This window comes from Lepisosteus oculatus, chromosome 19 (genome assembly GCF_040954835.1).
Source record: "Lepisosteus oculatus isolate fLepOcu1 chromosome 19, fLepOcu1.hap2, whole genome shotgun sequence".
Lineage (NCBI taxonomy): Eukaryota > Metazoa > Chordata > Actinopteri > Semionotiformes > Lepisosteidae > Lepisosteus > Lepisosteus oculatus.
In genome coordinates, this window is record NC_090714.1 from 4,022,534 (window position 1) to 4,045,024 (window position 22,491).

Consider the following 22,491-nt stretch of genomic DNA (forward strand, 5'->3'; position numbering starts at 1 on the left):
GCTCCCAGTTTCACCTCTCGAACCCCAGTTCACCAGTGCTCACTAGAGCCCAATTCCACTAATCCCTTCCTGACTCTGTCCCTGATTACTGTCACTGTCGAGGCCTGTTCACAGCTCAGGGGCTCCTGGAGAGAAAAAGGTATCGGCACTCCATTACTTGAAAGAAATAGTTTGTAATGAAACCACATAAACAAATATTGAAAGGAAATTAAAAATGCATTTACTGCATGCAAGGACAGGGAGTTTGAGTACAGCAAGACTCTAAAAGAGAGTCTTTAAGGAATTGGAGAGGAAGAAACTGAAAAACACATGACAGAAAAACAATATATGATTAATCCTTTTATCTTCACAGTGCTATTAACACCTCAGTGAGGTACTGGATTTCCTCGATGATCTTTCCCTCTCTCCCTGTTGTCATTAAGAACAAAGACAACAATAACAAATCAATCTCATTCAACTGTTCCTACATCTAATTTCTTATGACATCTTACAGATCCAGCGAGAGCAGGTTTCCTAGAATCGGCAGGGCTGGGGGTCCCGGAGGTGTCTTGACAGACTCGGGTGTCGACCCCATGAAGACATAAACCACAGAAATCACTATCACTGCAGCCAGAGACAGCGCCACGGTGGAGACTTGCAGAAAACCTGGAAGAAACACAGCTCGCTGGTCGAAGTGACACCTTGGAATATTTGAAAAAGAGCAGGACATATTCTGATATGATTAAGCACCACAGCACTAAGCAAATACTAAAAACAGAATTAATGTCTTTCCCACATTTATAATCGTCTGCGTTTCACATTTTTACAAGTTTATGCCCTCCCCCTTGTTTTCATCGGTAAAATATTTGCTAGTCCAACTGGAATTAAATACTGGCATTCCAAACATAGCACCGTTTTCCAGTAGAACACTCTTTTTTTCTCGCAATTAGTACAACCATGTCTGCAATAGCACAAGCTACTCGGCTGTGCAGAACAATTCATTTTTACTATCTAGTTACAGTGTCATGATTGTTGGGGGGTTTGATTTTGAATACATCCCCCACTGTATACAGCACTTTATTCTCCTTTACCATGAGTAGGAAGTTTGCAAACTGGGATAACAGTGCTTTTATGAATGAACAAATAAACCCATCAACACGAGAAGAGAAGTGTTCAATAATGAACGGTGTAGAGCCAGTAGAACTAGTCGGTGATAGTGGCATTGCTCTGAATCTGACCAGCTCACCAATACAGTATGTACATTTCATAGATATGTTGAAGCAACAGCCTGGGTGCACCAGCGCAGACCGCGCTGGACGTACAGTAGGTTTAGTTTCAACCCCTTCAAGAGACCCACCACTTTCGCTAGTGCTGTGCCGGCTGGTGCTGCTTTCGTTTCCCAGATATAGCGCCGTCATTTTTTTTTTTCGGGTGGTCACGTGACTTTGGCCGCTAGTGACCCCGTCCGGGCGCCCCGAGCACTCTGGGTAAGATTGTCTGCGATTGGCTCTGCCCGGGAGGGCGCCGGCTGATTTCGCTCTTAGTTTCTCAATCTGTCCGTCTTAAATATGCAAAGCAAGGGATGTTTAAAGATAAGACCCGTCTTCCGATCTACGTGTTTAAAAATACTAGAAACTTCCTGTATTATAAGTGCTCATTTAAGCAAAGCCTATTCGGAAACGTGAAATGGCATCAGGAAGTCGTTATTTAAGGGACATTATTATTATTAAGTTGACCTGCTGTAGATAGTTCATAGCACATCTGCGGAACAACATTGGAAACTCTTATGTCTCACACACGCAGACCTCGGAAATATTTGAAAATATATATTTTTTATTTTCAAGAAAACAATTGAACATGTATCTTTTTCAAAAACCGCCATTTACCCATGTCTTAGTATTGGAGTAAAGTTGATGAAGTAAACTCTATTGAAACGGTAATTGAACATTACGATTACAATTTTTTGCAATTCAATTGAATTAATAACAAAGTATTCATCCCCAGGGAGTCACATAATGAATGGTAAAAGATTAGATATTAGCGTCAATCTTACTCCAGAAACAGAATTTAAGTTTTGATCAAGCAGTAAGAATTCTAATGTTAGTCTGCTACTCAATCTTGCCTGTGATTACTCCACGTCACTCATTGACAGTGGTTGCCCAGCTCTTTTCACTGTATATCCTGTGTATACAGTGCATAACACTATATAGAACTTTGATAACTTTTTAAATTCATCTAAATGAAGTTGCATCTCTGTCTCAGAGATGACAATTATGAGTTAATATAAAGCTCCTAAATACCTGTCGCACGCTGTTTCCACTAGTACATAGTCATAGACACCCTTTTGTACCACAAGCACTCTTTGCACTTGACTACAGTAACTTTAATATCTTATAGAATATTCATTATTAATTAATTAAATATTAATTATGCTCCATTGATTGCAAAACTAGTTATTATATCCTCATCGCTATTCTGTTTTCTGTGCATACAGCAGTTCACATTCTATTTACATGCATCGCTTTTGATTTTTACATCTTGAATCTGAGGGATTAAACTTTTTGTGGATCCTTGTGAAACGCCCGTGGGAATAAATCATTTCGTGACACCTACTTATATAAAGGAACTAAAGGGATACTCTGTCCAGACACAAGCCGGGGTATAAAACACTTAGATTAATTTTATTCGTTCATGTAATTTTATTTAAAAAAAAGTTGTCTTGAGAATCACTTCAAACATTTTAACCTCTTTCATACATGACATACTACCTCGCCGAACTCTATTACAAATTTGGAAACTTTATTTTTTACTGTGATGTCACGAAAAAATAATGTCATGTCCAGTCACAAAAAAGGCTAGAAAAGATCTTTACAGAGGCGTTTCCGTAGCTTTATTGTTTGAAATGAGAGTAAACAGGCGAACCGCCTCGTCTCGGGACTGTGACTTGGCTTTAGTCTGAATAAGAGATGTACATGGCCGGTATTCTGCGTGGCCGGCCTGGTGGCTCCGCGGGCTGAACCATCGGACACTTCTAAAGTTCAGAGAGCAGATCGACTCCCGGAGAGTCGTGTGAGTTGAAGTCGAGCCCCGAGCCTCCCCGTCAGTCTGAGACCTAATTCCCGGTCTGAGACCTAATCCCCGGGTGAAGCTCTCATGCTGTCGGGGTGAGTTTGTAGAAGGGGCTGTTCTCTACCACGCCGGCCGTTTTGGGGGGCTCCATTTTCGGGGCCTTCCAAAACAGGGCAAATGGGGGGTTTAAGTCCTTTATAAATGCATAGATCGGAATTCAATTCGAAAAAGCAGCCCCTTATACCACTGTGACACCTGCAGGATAGGTGTGGCACTAGCAGTGAAAGAGAGGTGCAGTCCTAACTAGGAGCGACAGGGGTCTCTCTCCAGCACATTTCTCTTGATTCGACCAGCTGGCCGCAAGCTAAACGAGTCCGGCGAACAGTTTTGTAGGGGAATGTCACTGAATTGGGTTCTCTGGAAACCCTTAGCCGTTATATGCTTTATTTGTGATTTGGTGAGTTCAAGTTTCTATTTATCTTCAGTAACGTCAGCCCTTGTATCCGAGTGTACAGCTGTCAATCATGAGCCGAGCCCGCCCCCAGAGTGACCTTCCTCAGCGGACACGCCCCGTCCACCTGTTCCACAGGTGCGCCCGGCAAGATGGCGGCGGGGAGAGTTTCTGCGGCGTGAGGTGCGTTTGCGTTTGATTTCTAATTTTCTTATTTTAAATGCAAAAACTCAAATTTGACTTTGAGGAAAGTGAGACAAAAATATTTTGTTGTTGCAACGTTTGTTAACTGCATTTGTTCCTGTTGAATTTGTGTTTTAGGACGCCGAAATGATTGTCCTGTCTGTTTGAGCGTGCTCTCGAAGTTTTAGAAGTCTGCATTCAGCGTTCTTATACTACCTTTCATGTAAGTATGTTTTTATAAGATAAGATCTGGTTCTTTTAACGAAAAAAGGCTGGAGTTAACTTTCAAACATTTGATTCTAAAGTTAGTAGCTGTGAAATCTCCGCTTGTCGGATTCGGGCTGTAATAACGGTTTCCGCTCCAAAATAATAAAATATTGTAAAGGTTTAATTTAATCATTCGTATGTTTTTATTTCTCCAGGTGAGAAAAACATGTCAAGAACGAACCTCCAGTTATGAAAGTGTTTTTCCAAGGTAAGTTATATTTCTCCCTTGCACTATACTGTTTGAATTTGTGCAACTCGACGAGGCAACACGTATTTCCCGACGTTTTAACGCCAGAGCGGGTTTATACTAACTATATAGTATAATATATATTATAATATATATTTTATTCATCTGTTGAATTCATTGGGTAAAGATGGATAACAACTTATTTGCACGATGGTTTTCAATGCGCGGAGTTAAATCGAATATGATAAACGCTATGAGTGGTGCTTGATTTAAATGTAAGAAGTAGAATTTCACAAATGGAACTTTTGTTAATTGCATTTCTTCGTTTAATTTGTGTTTTAGGGCGCCGAAATGAGTGTTCTGTTTGAGCGTGCTCTCGAAGTTTCAGAAGTCTGCATTCAGCGTTCTTGTACTGCCTTTCATGTAAGTATGTTTTTAAAGACATGGTATATCTAGCTCTGTTTCCTTTAACGAAAAAAGCTGTAATTTATCTTCAGTCATTTGCTGTATAAAGTTAGTAACTGTGTATCTAACTGATAGTATCTGCTTTTCCTAATTGGGTTATATTTTCGCTTTCCGTTCCGAAATTCCAAAACTTTTGCCAAGATTAAATGTACTAATTCGTATGTTTTCTTATTTCTCCAGGTGACAAAGGGATTTCAAAAACCGGCCTCCAGTTAGAAAGTTTTTTTTTTCCGAGGTAAGTTTTATCCTTGTCTTTTGCTATACTGTTTATATTTGTGTATTAAAGACGACTCGTATTAAACAGCTTTTTAGCACCAGAACGGTTTTATACTAACGTTATCACTTCTTTTCGTTTACTTGTGCTTTTGCTGAATACAAATAGGAAACACAAAAGCGCTGGTTCTTTTTTATGGATTCTTTTATTCATAATAGGCTGAACCTACTTTCTAAATATTGGAGTAGTGGGACTGGGATGTATCTGTGATTTCTCATGCTGTTACCTATTGGTTTCTTGTTGAATTTGACCGTGTTTGCATGGTTCTTAATTTAGGCAGCTTATTTGTAAAGTGAATAGACTTCAGAACTTCAAGTTAATCGATTCTGCAAGTCCGATATCTTGTTAACTTGATATCTTTTCTTTTGCCTACAGGTCTGCGGTTCCTGCTGCTCTGCGCTCCTAAGATCTCTTTTCCGATCCACTCCAGCAACTCATCGTGCGTTGGCAAGTTTTCTCGACAATGTGTGCTTTTCCTTGAACTTTATTTTGATACCCGTGGCTTGATCTGTAATGTCCCGATTCAGTGCTGTATTTGTTACCAGTGGCTTGATCTGTAGTGTACCCTTTGTATACCGATTTATGTTACTGTTAACCTGCATGTTTCCTGTTGACTGCTGCCATTGTATGTGCTGCGGCTCCTGGTTCTCGGCGCTCCGACTATCTCCGGCAATTAATTCTTGACTGTGTGCTTTTCCTTGAATTTGTTTTTTATATCGGTGGCTTGATCTGTAGTGTACCCTTTGTATACCGATTTATGTTACTGTTAACCTGCATGTTTCCTGTTGACTGATGTTATTGTATGTGCTGCGGCTCCTGGTTCTCTGCGCTCCGACGATCTCCAGCAATTTTTTCTTGACAATGTGTGCTTTTCTTGCATTTTATTTTTGTTACCAGTGGCTTGATCTGTAATGTCCCGATTCAGTGCTGTATTTTATTCTTGACCTGCATGTTTTCTGTTGACTGCTGCTAATGTATGTGCTGTGAATTTTGCAATAAAAATTCTCATTTCATTGTCTGCATTGTCCTGTATTTTCGAAGGTGCGAAGGGTTGTCTTGCGCGTGCGCCACGCACCGCAAGGCGACAACCCATCGCACTAACCTGGAAAAGTGCGAGGACGCCCGCCTTTTTAGATAGTCTGGGGGGGAATAGGGTCCCTAGGAGGGAGCGTGGGTCTAGCCCTGGGGGGAGGAGAAGGGAGGATAGCTCTAGCCAAGCCCCCTCACTCCCAGCAGGCTGGAGATGGCCTCGGCCCGAGAGAGAGGAGGCACCCAGGGCGGACTCAGCCCATCAGTCACAGTTGCAACTGACAGCTTTCTAAGTCCACACCCCAGGAGACCTGCCTCTCTGCAGGGACCAAAGCCACCACCAACCTGCCATCCTCTCCTGCCGGGAGCGAGTGGGCCTGGCTAGAGCTGCAGTCAATCAGCCAGCCCCCGCCTACCCCTCTCCAATGAGGGGGGGTGGGCGAGGCTCGGCTTGATTGCTACCACACCCCGAGAGAAACCCCAGATACTAAGTTTTTTGGCGGGAAAATCTGGACACGCTTAAAAAGGGGGTAGCCTTTGACCTTTTCAAGTCAAAAAGCGATAGGGCGTCCCCTTGCGGCCACAAACTGTAAGCAAAATCTCTCCGCCAAAAAACTCACCAACACCGGGGTTTTTCAGGGCCAAGGGGGTACAGAACTCTGCACAAAAAAATGAAAGAACAACATCAAGGTTCAATCAACCATTTATTGAGCGAAAATGGCATACAAAGCATTACAATAGTCGGACGCATAGGCGTCGAAGTGAAAATGAACATGCATTTCAATTACAAAGTGTCAAAGCACGGCTACATTAACGCTAAACACTGTTACAAGTCAACAGAGTAAGAAAACATTTGCAAGCTACTGCATGTTAAAACGGAAACATACAGCACGTTACTGTTTCTCCGAGGCTTCTGTCGAGACAGAGACCGGAATGAAGACTGGAACTTTGTTGCAATTCCTGTAAAAAAACAGAAAACAGTATTAACTTTCGGTTAAAAACAGGATCTCGAAATTATCCTAGCTAGTTCAAAAGATACAGTAATAAAGCGATTAGCCTGGTGCAACAGAGAATGTTCGTGTTCAACAAGGTATAGAAGCAGTTACATTTGAAGTGTGAAGACCGAAACACAATACAGCTGTCGATTAGAAATATCATTTCCATTTTGATTAGCATATTCTTTTTCTGCAACAACGTATTTAACACACAAATAACCAATCCATATATTTAGAGGTTCCGTTATCTTAATTGTTGTGATGCAATTTGGAAGCTAAAAATGAATCTGTTTCTAATGAATCTGTATTATGCCAATCACAGAAGCTTAAGTGATCGCAGTTTCAGCAGAAAATGTTTTCTATAAAAAGCAGGCCTACAATGTTGTCGGGTCAAACCCATTTCTGCCCTGGAGAAATCTAGTATCGCCTAGTTTGAGTCTTCTTTTGACAAAGTACATCACTTTTCCAACAACATCAGTACACAGTGTACTTCAATACGATACGTGTAAACGAATAAAAAGGTTTATACTTACACAGATAATTCAAGCAGCTGTGCCAAGCGTGTCCTGCCCAAAGATACCAAACTGGAAACACAAGAACACAAGTATTTAGATCATTGAAAGATACTTTAAACTACGTTTTCTTAGTTGAAAACGATGTTTTCATCAGAGCAGATAGCGCACAATATATATGATATAAGACAGATGTAAAGAAATTAATAAAATGTTTATACTTACGTTTATTCTTCCATTAAGTGCGAGTCATGTCCAGCCCAAAGACACTAAACTGAAAACCCCCATTGAAAACAACCATTGAAATTAAAAATCATTAGCTGCAAAGCTAATATTACCGAGCGAATATAAGAACATAATCTCTAGACCCACTCTGAAAAATAATGAAAATAATGGCTGTTTGTTTGGATAAATGCACACGCGTGGTTTTATGAACAAAGTTCACCAAGTTTTTGATAAAGATTAAAATACGGATAAGCGACGTTTTCATTCTGCTATAACAGAGCTTTTCTTCGACGTAAAAGGAATAAACACGTTGTATGTGACAACAAGTTCCTTTTTAAAAATAAGTGAGGCGTTGGAAACTAAAAAATGTAAAAATGCCGGTAAAATGCTATTTAGCTCCCAAAGAAAACTCGTATATTACCCCTTTCATCTGCTACGTTAAGACAACATAATTACACGAGTTAAATTTAATATACATTCAAATAAAGGAAAATAAGAAATAATCATAAAAGACGCGGAACAAACGCACTCAGCTCCCTTCTCTCCCGCAGAACCTGGCGCACAGGTGCGCGGGGCGTGGCCTGCGAGAGATGTCATGCAGGTGGGCGTGGTTACAGACTGACGGTTCCGGTTGCTTTTTTTCTGACTCCACCTGGAAACTTGTTAAAGAAATCGTGCCTGTTTACAGAAGCCCCCGTGAGTTACAAGTTTCAAAATCGTTTTTTGTCCCCGTAGACTACTGAGACACTTACTGTTCTATAACCTGATCTACCTAAACTCTGCAACAAGAAGTCAGATTACTCAAAAGTAAAGAGGCTGTTGGTTTAAACAAAATGGCTGGTTTGCCTGTGCCACTCTCCCACAACTCTTTGTGTAAAGAACTTATAAATACACTTCCCCATGACATCCTTTCACGTTTCACATGGTTCATGTCAAAGTAGTCCACACTGTATTACTGCAACTTATTTTCTCAACTGGTTAACTGCAGTAGCTACTTAACTCATTAGGATGATTTTCAACACTAGTTTACTGGACTGAAGTACATACAGTATTACATTCTACTAAATTAAAATTTCTCAACCTCAGTGCAACAAAAGAGGAGGTGGAAGAACATTTGTAAGAACCCATAGTGACCCCAGAGACCAGGAGGAGCTGGAGACGATGGCTTCACTCGCTAAACCAGACAGACCCACCAGTGCTTTTGAAGAGTTGGAACCTACCTGGCAGGAGATGAACAATTTCCTAAGAAGGTCTAGAGCAAGATCAGCGCCACAGGCAAATGGTGTCAAGGACAAGACTCCCAAGTACTGCGAGAGGCTCAGGCTCAAGCAGCAGGGAGGAAGAACTCAGTCAAGGAAAGCTGGCTGATTGCAAAGAGGTGTGTGAGGCCATGAGGGTAGTGGCTGCCACTATGGACATCTTAGGCTCAGAGTCTACAGTTCGCTGATGTCTCTGTCTTCTCTGATCTCCTCTGAGATCAAGCCCTAGGTCCCTCACATCGCTGAGTTCTTCACTCATGGTGTCCTGAGCTCAATGAGCTTCACCTCCAGCTCTCACCCTCTGGCTAGTCCTTGTCAGGGAGAAGCAGCGGAACGCCCTCGACTCGATCAATCCAGTTTGACCAGAGCTTCTCTATCGCCTTCTTTGCCTTACTGGCAGGCCGACTCAGCAACGACCGAGGCTGCTACTCCTCCACACCTTCCTGCACCTCAATGACACTTCTCAGTCTCTCCAGGAGCCTCCCTGCTCCTCGCCACCCCTCCAGGAGCCTCCTTCTCCCCCCTGTAGCCACTGGTCCTCTCATGACCAGCCCTCGGGCTTCCAGGTCCTCCTCCAGCCCCTGACATCATCTCCTGACACCTCCGGGCCGGGTCTCACACAAACCAGAGTCTCCAGAGTCTCCAGAGTCTCACTCTCACACTCAGACTCAGCTCATCACACCCAGTCTCCAGCTCCTCACTGTCGGGCTGAGCCTAGACACACTCATGTTAGAACCACACAGCCCCTCAGTGCCTCACTCTCGTGTCCTAGGCTGTGCACACACAGCTTCCAGTGGACCTTTCCTGTGCCCAGTCACCACTGCGAACTATCTCCACCCTCACTGGAGCTTTAGCTCCCTCTCACTCTCATTCCTGGCCAAGTAGCCTGGTCAGTACCTGGATGGGAGACCTCCTGGGAAAAGCCAAGGTTGCTGCTGGAGGAGGTGTTAGTGAGGCCAGCAGGGGGCGCTCACCCTGCGGTCCATGTGGGTTCTAATGCCCCAGTATAGTGACGGGGACACTATACTGTTAACACGCGCCGCCCTTCGGATGAGACATAAAACCGAGGTCCTGACTCTCTGTGGTCATTAAAAATGTGGTAAGTAATAAGGGTAGAGGAGGCACATGAGCGAAAACTCAGGCAATATCAGTCCCTCATCCCTGAATGTGTCAGAGAAATGGATGGAGAGCATGCAGTGTCCCAGCTGAAGCTGGCTGTAGAGGTTTTGTGGGACAGTCACTTTGGAGAGGCCTGGGGCTGCTTGGTGTCAAACGAGCAGCAAAGAGAAAGTTAGTGGCCAAGGTCTGTGAGCAAGTAAGTGCAGTATCCATCTGGATACTGGCTCTGGGTGACAAGGAGTGAGCTTTGGCTGTAAGGAGACAGACCTGAGTTGTTATAAGTGGATCTAACAACACATGTGCTATAAACAATCCAGTGAATCTAGGAGAAAATGAGGGTTATATATCTTCACACCTCTGTGTTAGTTTATATAAATGCTCCTCTGGTAGGATTTATACTAACAAGACATGTCTTGCGAGTTTCTTGCCCTTCTGAGAGGGGATATGTGACCATTTTGGAGGAAGATGTTCATGGTCCATCTCCCATTCCTGAAGTGTTCAAACTGGTAGAAGCAGTAAGAGCAGTTCATTCATAATGGGTTGTGCCCGAAACAATTTTTTTTAGGGGAAGAAAGGATTTACAGAAATCAAGGGATGAATCTGAAAACTGATGGGGTTCATGAGGAGAAGCCAAAACCTTAAGCTAACACAAAGAAAATGTTATTTCAGACTGGTGATTCAAAAAGTCACCCTGCTAGTTTAAGGTTAAGTGCCTGCTTACCAAACCACCAGACCACTTCTCAGTGCAAAGGGAAGGAAGCTGTTCAATGGGAAAAAACTGTTAAAATCATCAGCCAATACAGGGCATCAAAACACTGATTGCATAATCTATGTCTCAATATTATCCCCCAATCTCCTTAGCTACCTCAAATTTCAACACTCTCAACAATAATTTTTATTTTTTAAATACAGGAGACTCTATTAGCAAAACAGGGTTTTGTCATGGGTCTGCAGCACCGACTTTTGCCTTTGCGATTCCTCAGCTGAGAACACTATTCCAATCATAGCAGACATGGACAAGTGTTCTGACGGAGGAAGAGGAAGAGGAAGAATACTGGGTAGGGATGCAGAAGTGGTTTTAGAGTTCATCACAAATCTGTATATGTTTAAGGAATATATATAAACCATTACGAAATCATTATCTTTTTCTACTAAACGATTTCTGAAACAGATTGAGGTATGGTGAAATGTTTAGGAACTAATAACGTTCAAGGAAAATTGATTAAAGCAATGTTGCACTGTCCCTAGAAGGCTTCTGTAGGCACCTTGCATTTTGGCTCAAGCCCAGGTTGTGGTGTTTCTCTGAGCCAAGGTGGCTTCTGAGCAGACAGGGATCTGGAAGCAGGTGTGCACTATCGAGCTGGACACACCCGGGCATTCCACATGAGGATTTTAGGGCTTTGGGGATAGGTTCCCATGGAATTAGCCCAGCCCCTGTAATTAACGAAGAGGCTTATAAAAGTGAAGTTTGGGAGGAAAGTATTTATGTTGTGCTTTGAATTGAAGAGGAGCATGAGAATTATTCAGTGTGAGTTTTGCCCATGCTCCTGTGGCTTTGGAGTAGTGGGATTTGTTTGGTGAGAAGAGCAAGATGTCACTGGTTTGGAGCATTCAACCAGAACTGTTCCTGAAGCCAGTTGATCCTCTGTGGGACTTGACAAGCTGAGCTGTGGTTTGGAAATACAGTAAGTGATGCTGTCCAGTAGGGGGAGCCACATATGCTAGGATGTGTGTGCCAGCTCCTGGGTCAGCTATGTTGGGGTGAGTTAGAGCTGTGGAGGAAATTGGCATTGCAACACTGACCAGGAGATGTTCAGGGTATCGTATGCAAAACCAAGCTGAGCTTGTCCACATTCGTCTTTCTGTATCTTCTAGATGAGGGTTAGCTGGCTGCACTGTTGTACCGCCTCTGGAGGCAGTAGGTCCTTCAGCACAGGACTGACACTCCGCACAATTGAGTCTCCCTGGGGATGTACATTGCATTGATCTTTCCTGTATGTCTTGGCAGCATGCTCTTATGGAATCCCTTCCCTAGTCACAAAAACCCCATTCCAAGGGACCGGGGACAAGGACAGCTGAATTGGGAAGGGCCCAGTATGCTACTGACTTTGGGATGCAGAAACCCAGCTTGACCCTGCTGCACAGCCAGTGGGGAGAGATCCCTCCACTGAAATTCCAGGTAGGGCACTGCGGTACTTAGCTCAGCTGTTGAAATGACTGGAAAATGATGCTACTCTGGATAAAAGCATCAGCCAAACAGTCCAGTCCCTTTTTGCTAAAGGCTGCTTCCTCACAGCAGTATCTCCACTGGACAGTGATGGAAACCGACCTTCAGTGATGGTAATGTTCTGGATGAGTTTGAGCATGCTCTCCATGCTTGGGAGTCCAATGTGTGACTGGCCTGGGTATGAGTGTCCAGTGTGTGGTGTCAGGACTTGGTCATGTAATCTTTCCTCCCCCCCCCACCCCACACTTCTGAAAGAGCCCCTTTTAATCACCATGGGGGAAGAATGGAGACGTGTGCTGTGATGCTTTTTATTCCTTCCTGGGAAGATTGGCGCAACTGAAGCTCTCCAAGAGTAATGGGAGATCAGCACTGCAGCTTTGATGTGGAACCAAGATCTGTGGTTTGTATGGGGCTCCTCTGACCTGTCATGTTACAAGACAGGCTCAAGGACATCTGTGTCATGTCTGTACAATAAAGTCTTGTGTGTGTACAGCTGTTAACTCTGTCCTCTGTGGTGCCACTGTATAGACCCTGATGCTTTATTGGACTGAAGATCAGTACCTTCAGGGGTAGCTTTCATTGGGCTACAATGCAACGTGGAGGGGAACTGCTGGATCTTCTCATGTACTGGTCAGTCTTAAAGGGACAAATGGGACCTGGCACTAACCCAGGAACTTCAGTTGACACACCTGTAATGCAAGTCTCTGCCTAATTAGTCTGTGCAACTGCACAGACCTCATCCTGGAACACCAATGGAAGTAGTTTTACATGTCCTCCACTATTTACCTAGGACCACTGGGGGGAGTGGAGAGAGAGTGCAGTTACATAAGTTGATCACTCACTGATAGGAGCTCCTTAAAGGGTCCTCATTTTGTTGTGACTCCTATAGAGTTTGACATCAGCTGGATGCTTAGTCCAAGTCATTAAATGGTCTTCTAATAGGTAAAAAGAGAACCTGCAGCACTCAGCCTCCCCCCAAAATGTGGTTGAGAGAGTCTCCATTTAATCTAGACCATATAGGGTTCTGTTACTAAATTGCACTGAGAGTAGATTTATTTAATCTGGGTACATGGCACAGTTACCATTCTTCCTTAGCTATTTTGTATGACTACTTTGGCATTGTAGGGGCAGGCATGTAATGTTAATACAGTAAGAAGGGAATTCCAAAAAGCTTGCATTAGTGTTATATATGCAGACGTGTCTCTGAAATAGACTGTGCAAGCAGCGCTGTACCTTTTACATTGCAGAATCTTGGTCTCTTGTGTTAAGAAGGGTTTCATCCTACTGCAGTTATTTCACTACCACACAAGGCTCAGTCCTCTTTTGTAGGTGGTGTTTGACATAGTGGCGGGGATTCACTTTATCCATCGTGAAAATGCAGCAGAAACTGGTGACATGCACCAACAGGCCCTCTCCCAGTTAGAGGAAAAGAGAAATTAAATTAATGAAAAACAAGCCTAGGTTTAGCCATGAATTTAGCCAGGACTCCAGCATAACATCCCTACACTTTAATCTTTATAGACCTTAAACATCACCCTAATGACTGAACCTCTTAGAGCAAGGGGTAAGATGGAAGAGCACCTACTACAGTTTTCTCCAACCCCAAACCCCACTTGCAGCAACAGTCTGGATTCCAGTTCTGTACTGGTCTTGAGTAGGCTCAGACTTGCCTAATGTGAGATCAGGCTACAAGGTAGTAATACTATGTTTTATTTTCCAGATCTGCTTCCTGACTGAAGAGCTGAGGAGTTCTTATTGGCAAAGTTTAGAATCCAGAGCCACGCTCTGTCAACTGGTGGCTGGAGTACCTCTATCTCCTATTGGTCAGCTGTTCATATACTGAGGAGCTGTTTCTATTGCAAGTTTTATTATTGGTCAATAAGAGGAGGCATCTCTGAGACTTTAGATCTCATTAAGATGGCGAAACTGAAGTACTGCAACATAAAACACCGCAATAATGATCGAAGTGGAACAAGACAGAGCAGCGCTCGTACCTGCAGGCCATATAAATCAAACTCAGAGATGACAGAGAGTAGAAAGTGAAGCCAAGCTGCACACAAACTACAGCTGACTGGATATGGTGAGTACGTGATTTCCCATTTGGAAAAGGACATAGGGAACGTGTTGGAAGACAACAGGAAAACAAAGACAAAGAAAGGGCAGGGGGAGAAGAGAGAAGAAGAAAAAAAGGTAAAGAAATAATCAAGAGCAGATAGTATAAGATAAAAAAGTAAAAAACAGACCTTTTGATCTGACACGCCATTAACTCACCAGATCGGGAACTCCTGTCTGTTTCTTTATGACCTCGCTACCTGCCATGGGAGTTTGGGCAGGCGTTTGCAACTCTGCTGTAGATTTCTCCTGATGCCGATTATAAAACTGCCTCAGAAATTCATTTGGGAGATTTTAATGGCTGTTTGCTTAAGTCAGTTCTCCCCAATGATCATCAGTCTGTAAATGGCTACACAAGAGGTTCTAGGACATTAGATCCCTGTTATGGTAACATTAAGAATGCCTGTAAAGTTCTTATGAAACCACCGACATGATGATCTGATCTAATCCAAAAAGAAAGAGCAGGAATTCAAACCTATAATAGATTGAGAGGGGAAAGTGATTCAGAGGAATATATAGGAAGAATTGAAACATGATAAAAGAGATTATAATTCCAAGGTGGAGAAAGTAATGAATAGAAATAATGTACAGGAGGCGTGGCGTAGGATCTAAACCATGATTGGCCAGGTGCCCCTTAGAAATGGGAGCTGGCTGGAGCACACACCCCAATATGTAAATGAACTGATTTTTTATTTGCTCTGTTCGAGAGTAGAGAACCAGGAGAACCTATTTTTAACAATGTGATTGGCCCCACTGGTGTGTCTCCTTTTACTGTAACATCTAAACAAGTGGAGTGCGTGTTTTTTGTGTTTGAAGGACTCGAAAATGAATGTGCCTGGAAAATCTGGAAGGCAATACTTTGCAAAAATGAACAAGTCATGAAGAGCTTAGTCCTGTATTTTATAAATTATTCCAAAAGTCACTGGACATATATACAGTTCTGAGTTTGTGGAAGACATCTGCACATTTGCATAACTCTAGTTAAAAACTGAAAGTGGATGAAAAAAAGGGAAAGATAAAATAGCACACATAGTTACTTTTTGAATTCAAGAAGGGAGGTTTGTACGGGTAAGAAGGCATGATTGGATCTATTTTTGAGGGAGAAATTGGACAGATTTTTCTTCCTTTGAGAAGAAATGTATTTTTTCATATGGCTACATTATCTGTTTGCCAGGGTGTTTTGGAGACAAGTCGCTCTGTGTTTGTTTGTTTTATTTTATCAGGGTAGACCTGTGTTTTTAACTGTTATTTGTCTCAAGTGTGTTCTGGTCTTGGGTTCCATCTACTGATCAACCTTACAGATGCCTGTAACCCCCGCGGCATCACACTTTCATTTAGTTTACATGTAATACTTATTACCTAAGAGCGACGTGTTTCAATCTGAGATTTAGCTTTTTTATTTTAAATAGAAAGCCTGACATTACTTTCACTTTCCTATTTTCACAGCAACAGTCTGGCCTCCTGGAGACTCCTGTTGAATTCGCTCTCGGCCTGTTCTCACTCCTCCAGCTGCTCTGTCACCCCTGAGGCTGGAGGAAGGGCTCTCCTGTGGGTGAAGTGTCCTGGGCTCCTGTTGGGTGAGCAGTACTTCATCAGCGCAGCTGCTGGAGGATATTACAGAGCTAAAGGTCTTAGGTGGCACTGTTCCCTGTGGCCCATAATGTCCATACCAAAGCCCCAGTACAGAGAGTGAACTTAAAATATCCTGGGCCCTACAGTGCTCAGACAGGTCATTTCACCTCAAACTCGTGAAGTTATACCTGAGCTTCACGATTGCCGAAAGGTAATTTTACATGCTCCTGGACTTGTACTAAGCATGTCACTTCCAGCCTTACCTGATGCAGCTCTAGTTGAGATATAATCTTGTTATGGACATGAATGGTATGATTTGAGAGCCATGTCATCCTAGCAGAAACCCATCACTGACACTTGTGCTATTATTATAGACAGCTTTAATTGGTTTCTATCACAGTTATTTAAGCCAACATTTTACATACAGCTATATAATTAATCATAGATAATGATTGAACAATAGGCTTTGTATTGCTTCTATTTTCCTCTGGGCTTGAGCAACTGTCCCTCCCTGCTGCTGACAACCCAATTCTACAGAATACCTGTCATGAGTTGCTTTGAACTGTGGGAATTCTGTTTGTAACTGCACTTAAATGTGTGTATCTGTATGTATATAGGTGCAGAGTTAAACTAGTCAGGTGAAGGCCAGAAACTGAGTACTACAAATGGATGTTGGGCACATCGTTAGGACTGATTTTTAGGCTCATGATTTTCAATATCAATTACTGTACATGAAACAGCCATGAAATGGTTTCATAGCAGTTTTGCTTCTACAGTAAGTAGCCATGTCACAGTGAAATCTGTTTTCATATTTGTTAGTAGAAGACTGTATTTCTATATTATGTAATTCTCAACAGTGCTGATGATCACAGGCCTTTCCCCTGCGTTCTTGAGCTGGGGGGATCATGAGGACCACCTGGACACTCAGCACAGTCTGCAGCCTCACCTGCATGAGAGGTCATTCTGAACAACAGGTTCTTACGTCAATAGGAGGGAGTTTTGATGTAGGATTTTGTCTTTCAGGGGTTTAAAATATATCACATCCCTAATTCTTTTAAGAAAGGTTGATATGAAAATGTTGGAATTGTTATGAAAACAACAGAGTGATCATTTTATACACATTCTCTGGTCAGTAACAGCTTTGCACCTGGAGTAACAAATGTTGAAAGTTGTATCTCTTCATGTCTCTTGTTTTTCAAGGAATCAGTGGATAGTTTAATGTTTCTTGTTTTGTTTTGTGAAAAAAGGGAAATGTAAACTAACTTTGTAACCACACAAAGAATGGTTTTCCTCCTGAAATGTCTTTTTCTGAGTAAACTTCTGGTTTCTTTCATTGTGTCTATGCTGTGGGGACTAGACAGATCTCTCAGAGACCTGGATAGACATTAAGATTGAATTACATTTGATACGTGTTCGTCCTAAAGTAGTAAACAGTAAATATTGTTTAGAAGAAGAGCTGTTGAGTTGCATTCTGCTTCATGCAGAATAAAAATTAATCCCTTGAATATTCAGAATGTTTATTTTTTCTGTCACTAATAGTTAAGTTTCTTCTTTTAAATATATGTGCATCTTAATCATTAGTAGTTAAATTGCTTATATTCTTGAGTCCACACCCAAAATGCCTATTTAAATGTGGAATAGTGTTCAGAGCTGTTGTGTTGTGAAGCAGATTGTGGGTGTGTGCATTATAGCACAAGACAGGTGCGAATTAACCATGCAGTGCTCTTTCAGAGGACAGTGTGCTCTTCTCATACAGTGCTGTAATCACTGTTCTTTCATGGTGTTCTCAGCCACAGGAAAGCACATGAAACATCTCTGATGGCTTTACATTCTCTCTCAACTCCCTGCTAATCCCTTCTAGGTCTCAGGAGTCAAGGTGAACCTGCCCAAGGTAGAGCTGCTCTTCCAGATCCTTCTTATTGCCAGAAGCAGGCTGGGCAAGAGCAATATTCACTTCGAGAGAGCTATGACATTAAGCAAATGCCTCTACAGAATTATTTTACCAACATCAGTTGTGCAATCAAGCAGTTGCTTGACCACAGGCTACATGCCTTTGTGTACATTCAAGCAACAGCTGGAGATTTACAGGCAAAGTGCAGGGAAGAAGCTTGTGCAACAACTACCATGGATGAAGATGAAGCACCTTAAATTCATGACTGAGTGGCACTCTGAGCAGCCTAAAGGGGTAAAGGAGACAGATGCAGGCTCATTAAAGAAACAGGAGGCTGATCTTATGTGGAGGCTCACTTCCAACATGAAGTGATCCAAGATACCCAAACAAATTGGTTTAAGAAACAATCCAAAGACTACTTTATTGCAAAAATCGAAATCGAAACGGTACAGGTGTAACACGACCGGCTGTTATCCAGACGCTCCGGCGGCCCGCAGTCTGGAGCTCCAGGAGAGGAAACGTTTCAGTCAGGACAGCCGGCCGGAGAGACGGTGGCCACCCGGGACCGCGAGGTGAGTGCGGCTGGTCTCCGGGATCAACTGCTGCTGCTTGAACAGTGTAGAAAAAGCGTTTCTAATACATGTAGGCGCAAGTTCTGGCCTCTCGCCAAAGCCAATACAAAGGTAGCACCTGTTTTTTAAAATAACCTATTTATTCGCTGGGAGGTGTTCAACGGAGCGAAACCATATTTCCCCCACCCTCAGATTAAGTGAGCGCAGCTGTGGGTTTCTTCATCACATTCTATTGCTTTACCATACTGAGAAAAGTCCATTGGTCCTGGGATTTCTCCGACTACGAACACAAAGGTCTCTTTAAACCCGAAAGCAAGAGGCTCTGCAAGCAGAGTGCAGACCGGTTGGAGTCTCACCTTCGAACTGACCGCTCATCTGTCCGATTTTACGCCACACGGGAGCTCTGCGCTTCGGCGGTCAGGCTGGTGTAGAGGACAGGAAGTCTGGGAAGCTGAAGAGGAGAAACTAGTGAATAAGACACCTGCTAAAACACCAACAGACCCGAGAAAGCATTAAAAATACAGGTAGCCATTTTAAATAGTAACAATAACCCGTTCTATTTCGCCTGTTGAAAAAGATACGAAAGTTACTGGTTCAGTTTGAATTCAACGTCTCTTTCAAAGCCAGTTACTGTCCGCCTTCTTAATTATTCTGATGCCTTCTCTCGTTTCGTTTTGAACTGTTCCCATCCACATATGAAGCAAATTTGACCGACATTCTGCTTACCAAATAAAGCAAAACATCCCGGGAGTATTTTCCTGTCGCTGCAAAGCCGCCATTTAAGGACAAAAACGCAATACTGCTGCCAGAACAAGTTTTAAAGGACACTAATTGAAGGCGGATAAAGATTGATCACACCTAACTGTGGACTGTTAATTAATTAGACATGTCTATAACACGGACTGGATCCTGGAGTTGACATGGATCCCTCAGTCTTTCCGACACAAGTAACTGGAGTCAATCCCGTTCCATACTTTTAACTGAACCGCTGATGAAATAACCTTATCGAAACTTTAATTGAGGATTTACGATTTGTGTTCAGTTTAATTCAAAATACTATATCCATCCCCATCTATCATCAATAGTAAAAGGTTTCAAGTTAGCGACACCTTTGCGCCAGAAACAGTGTTTCAGAATTCCGTCTTTTGGCTTTGGGTCAAGCAGTAAGAATTATACTGTAAGTGTTTGACAGTCAGTCTCACCTGTGATTACTGTACTGTGATTACTGTACTGTACGTCACTCACTGACCGTGGTTCCCTTTTCACTGTAGAACCCGTGTATACAGTGTAGAACACGATATAGACTTTTAATGACTTTTTAAAGTAATCAAAATGAATTTGCATCTTTTCGAGACACTTACACTATCAATTAATATAAAACTCTGTTTCCACTACTTCATTGCCAGCGGTCTGATATTCATAAACAACACTTTCACCACCTGCACTCTGTGCATTTGACTGCATTTTGACTACAATAACTTTCACATATTATGGTATATGAAGTAATAGCGTCTCTAATAGTAATAATAAGGAGCGAAGTGATGCTTCATTGATTGCAAACTTATTTCATTACATCCTTCTCACTATTCTGTTTTCTATGCACACACCAGTTCACTTTCTATTTACATCCATTGCTTTTGATTTTTAAATCTTTCATCTTTAAACTTCTATGTTGAACCTTGTCAAACGCCCATGGAAATATAAATATACTATGTCGTGACACCTGCTGTTTGTAAGGAACTATAGGGATATTCTGCCCGGACACCAGCTGGAGTACAAAACATATAGACCGATTTAATCGTCCATGTAGTTTTTTTTTTTCATTTTTATTTGTCTTTAGATTCATAGAATACATTTTGTTTAAAAAATAATGCTTGATGAGAGAGCAAACAGGTGGAACCGCCTCGTCTCGGGACTGTGACTTGGCTTTAGTCTGAATAAGAGATGTACATGGCCGGTATTCTGCGTGGCCGGCCTGGTGGCTCCGCGGGCTGAACCATCTGACACTTCTAAAGTTTAGAGAGCAGATCGACTCTCGGAGAGTCTTGTGAGTTGAAGTCGAGCCCCGAGCCTCCCCGTCAGTCTGAGACCTAATCCCCGGTCTGAGACCTGATCCCCGGGTGAAGCTCTCATGCTGTCGGGGTGAGTTTGTAAAGGGAGCTGTTCTCTACCACGCCGGCCGTTTTGGGGGGCTCCATTTTCGGGGCCTTCCAAAACAGGGCAAATGGGGGGTTTAAGTCCTTTATAAATGCATAGATCGGAATTCAATTCAAAAAAGCAGCCCCTTATACCACTGAGACACCTGCAGGACAGGTGTGGCACTAGCAGTGAAAGAGAGGTGCAGTCCTAACTAGGAGCGACAGGGGTCTCTCTCCAGCACATTTCTCTTGATTCGACCAGCTGGCCGCAAGCTAAACGAGTCCGGCAAGCAGTTTTGTAGGAGAACGGCAGTGAATTGGGTTGTCTGAAAATCCTCAGCCGTTAAATACTAAATTTATGATTTGGTGAGTTCAAGTTTCTATTTATCTTCAGCTGTCGTTCATGAACCGAGCCCGCCCCCAGAGTGTCCTTCCTCAGCGGACACGCCCCGTCCACCTGTTCCACAGGTGCGCCCGGCAAGATGGCGGCGGGGAGAGTTTCTGCGGCGTGAGGTGCGTTTGCGTTTGATTTCTAATTTTCTTCTTTTAAATGCAAAAACTCAAATTTGAGTTTGAGGAAAGTTAGACGAAACTGTATTGTTGTTGCAACTTTTGTTAACTGCATTTGTTTCTGTTGAATTTGTGTTTTAGGACGCCGAAATGAGTGTCCTGTCTGTTTGAGCGTGCTCTCGAAGTTATAAAAGTCTCCATTCAGCGTTCTTATACTACCTTTCATGTAAGTATGTTTTTAAAGACATGGTATCTCTAGCTCTGTTTCCTTTAACGAAAAAAGCTGTAATTTATCTTCAGTCACTTGCTGTATAAAGTTAGTAACTGTGTATCTAACTGTTAGTATCTCAGCTTTGCGGAATCGGGTTATATCGCTTTCCGTTCCGAAATGATCAACTTTTGCCAAGATTAAATTTACCAATTCGTATGTTTTCTTATTTCTCCAGGTGACGAAGGGATTTCAAAAACCGGCCTCCAGTTAGAAAGTGTTTTTTTTCCGAGGTAAGTTTTATTCTTATCTTTTGCCATACTGTTTATATTTGTGTATTAAAGACGACTCGTATTTCACAGCTTTTTAACACCAGAACGGTTTTATTTTAACGTTATCACTTCTTTTCGTTTAGTTGTGCTCTTGCTGAATACAAATAGGAAACACTAAATCGCTGGTTCATTTTATGGGTTATTTTATTCCTAATAGGCTGAACTAATTTCTAAATATTAGAGTAGTGTGACTGGGATGTCTGTGATTTCTCATGCTGTTACATGTTTGTATGTTTCTTAATTCAGGCAGCTTATTAAAAAAGTTAAGACTTCATTACTTCAACTTTAATCGATTTTACAAATCCGATATTTTGTTAACTTGATCCTTTTTCTTTTGCCTTCAGTTTTGCGGCTCCGACGATCTCCTTTCCAATCCACTCCAGCAACTCGACGACCGTTGGCCAAGTTCTTCTCGACAATGTGTGCTTTTCTTGCATTTTATTTTTGCTACCAGTGGCTTGATCTGTAATGTCCCGTTCAGTGCTGTATTTTATTCTTGATCTGCATGTTTTCTGTTGACTGCTGCTATTGTATGTGTTGTGAATTTTGCAATAAAAACTCTCATTTCATTGTCTGCATTGTCCTGTATTTTCGAAGGTGTGAAGTGTTGTCTTGCAGCGTGCGCCACGCACCCCAAGGCGACAACCCATCGCACTGTCCTGGAAAAGTGCGAGGACGCCCGCCTTTTTAGATAGTCTGGGGGGGAATAGGGTCCCTAGGAGGGAGCGTGGGTCTAGCCCTGGGGGGAGGAGAAGGGAGGATAGCTCTAGCCAAGCCCCCTCACTCCCAGCAGGAGGGGAAGGCAGGCTGGAGATGGCCTCGGCCCGAGAGAGAGGAGGCACCCAGGGCGGACTCAGCCTATCAGTCACAGTTGCAACTGACCGCTTTCTAAGTCCACACCCCAGGAGACCTGCC

General features: G+C 42.7%; 2 long non-coding RNA genes across 2 annotated transcripts; one reads left to right on the top strand and one right to left on the bottom strand.

The window, feature by feature from the left end:
* Window positions 1-3,581: 3,581 nt before the first annotated feature.
* LOC138224211 (uncharacterized) lies at window positions 3,582-22,150 on the top strand. The gene is made up of 7 exons (XR_011182568.1): window positions 3,582-3,682; window positions 3,821-3,905; window positions 4,105-4,157; window positions 20,995-21,039; window positions 21,178-21,262; window positions 21,483-21,537; window positions 21,921-22,150. It is a non-coding gene; the product is annotated as an uncharacterized lncRNA (long non-coding RNA).
* Window positions 18,212-19,205, bottom strand: LOC138224212 (uncharacterized). Its single transcript, XR_011182569.1, has 3 exons — window positions 19,115-19,205; window positions 18,745-18,839; window positions 18,212-18,424 (listed from the first exon to the last, which is right to left on the bottom strand). It is a non-coding gene; the product is annotated as an uncharacterized lncRNA (long non-coding RNA).
* Window positions 22,151-22,491: the final 341 nt, after the last annotated feature.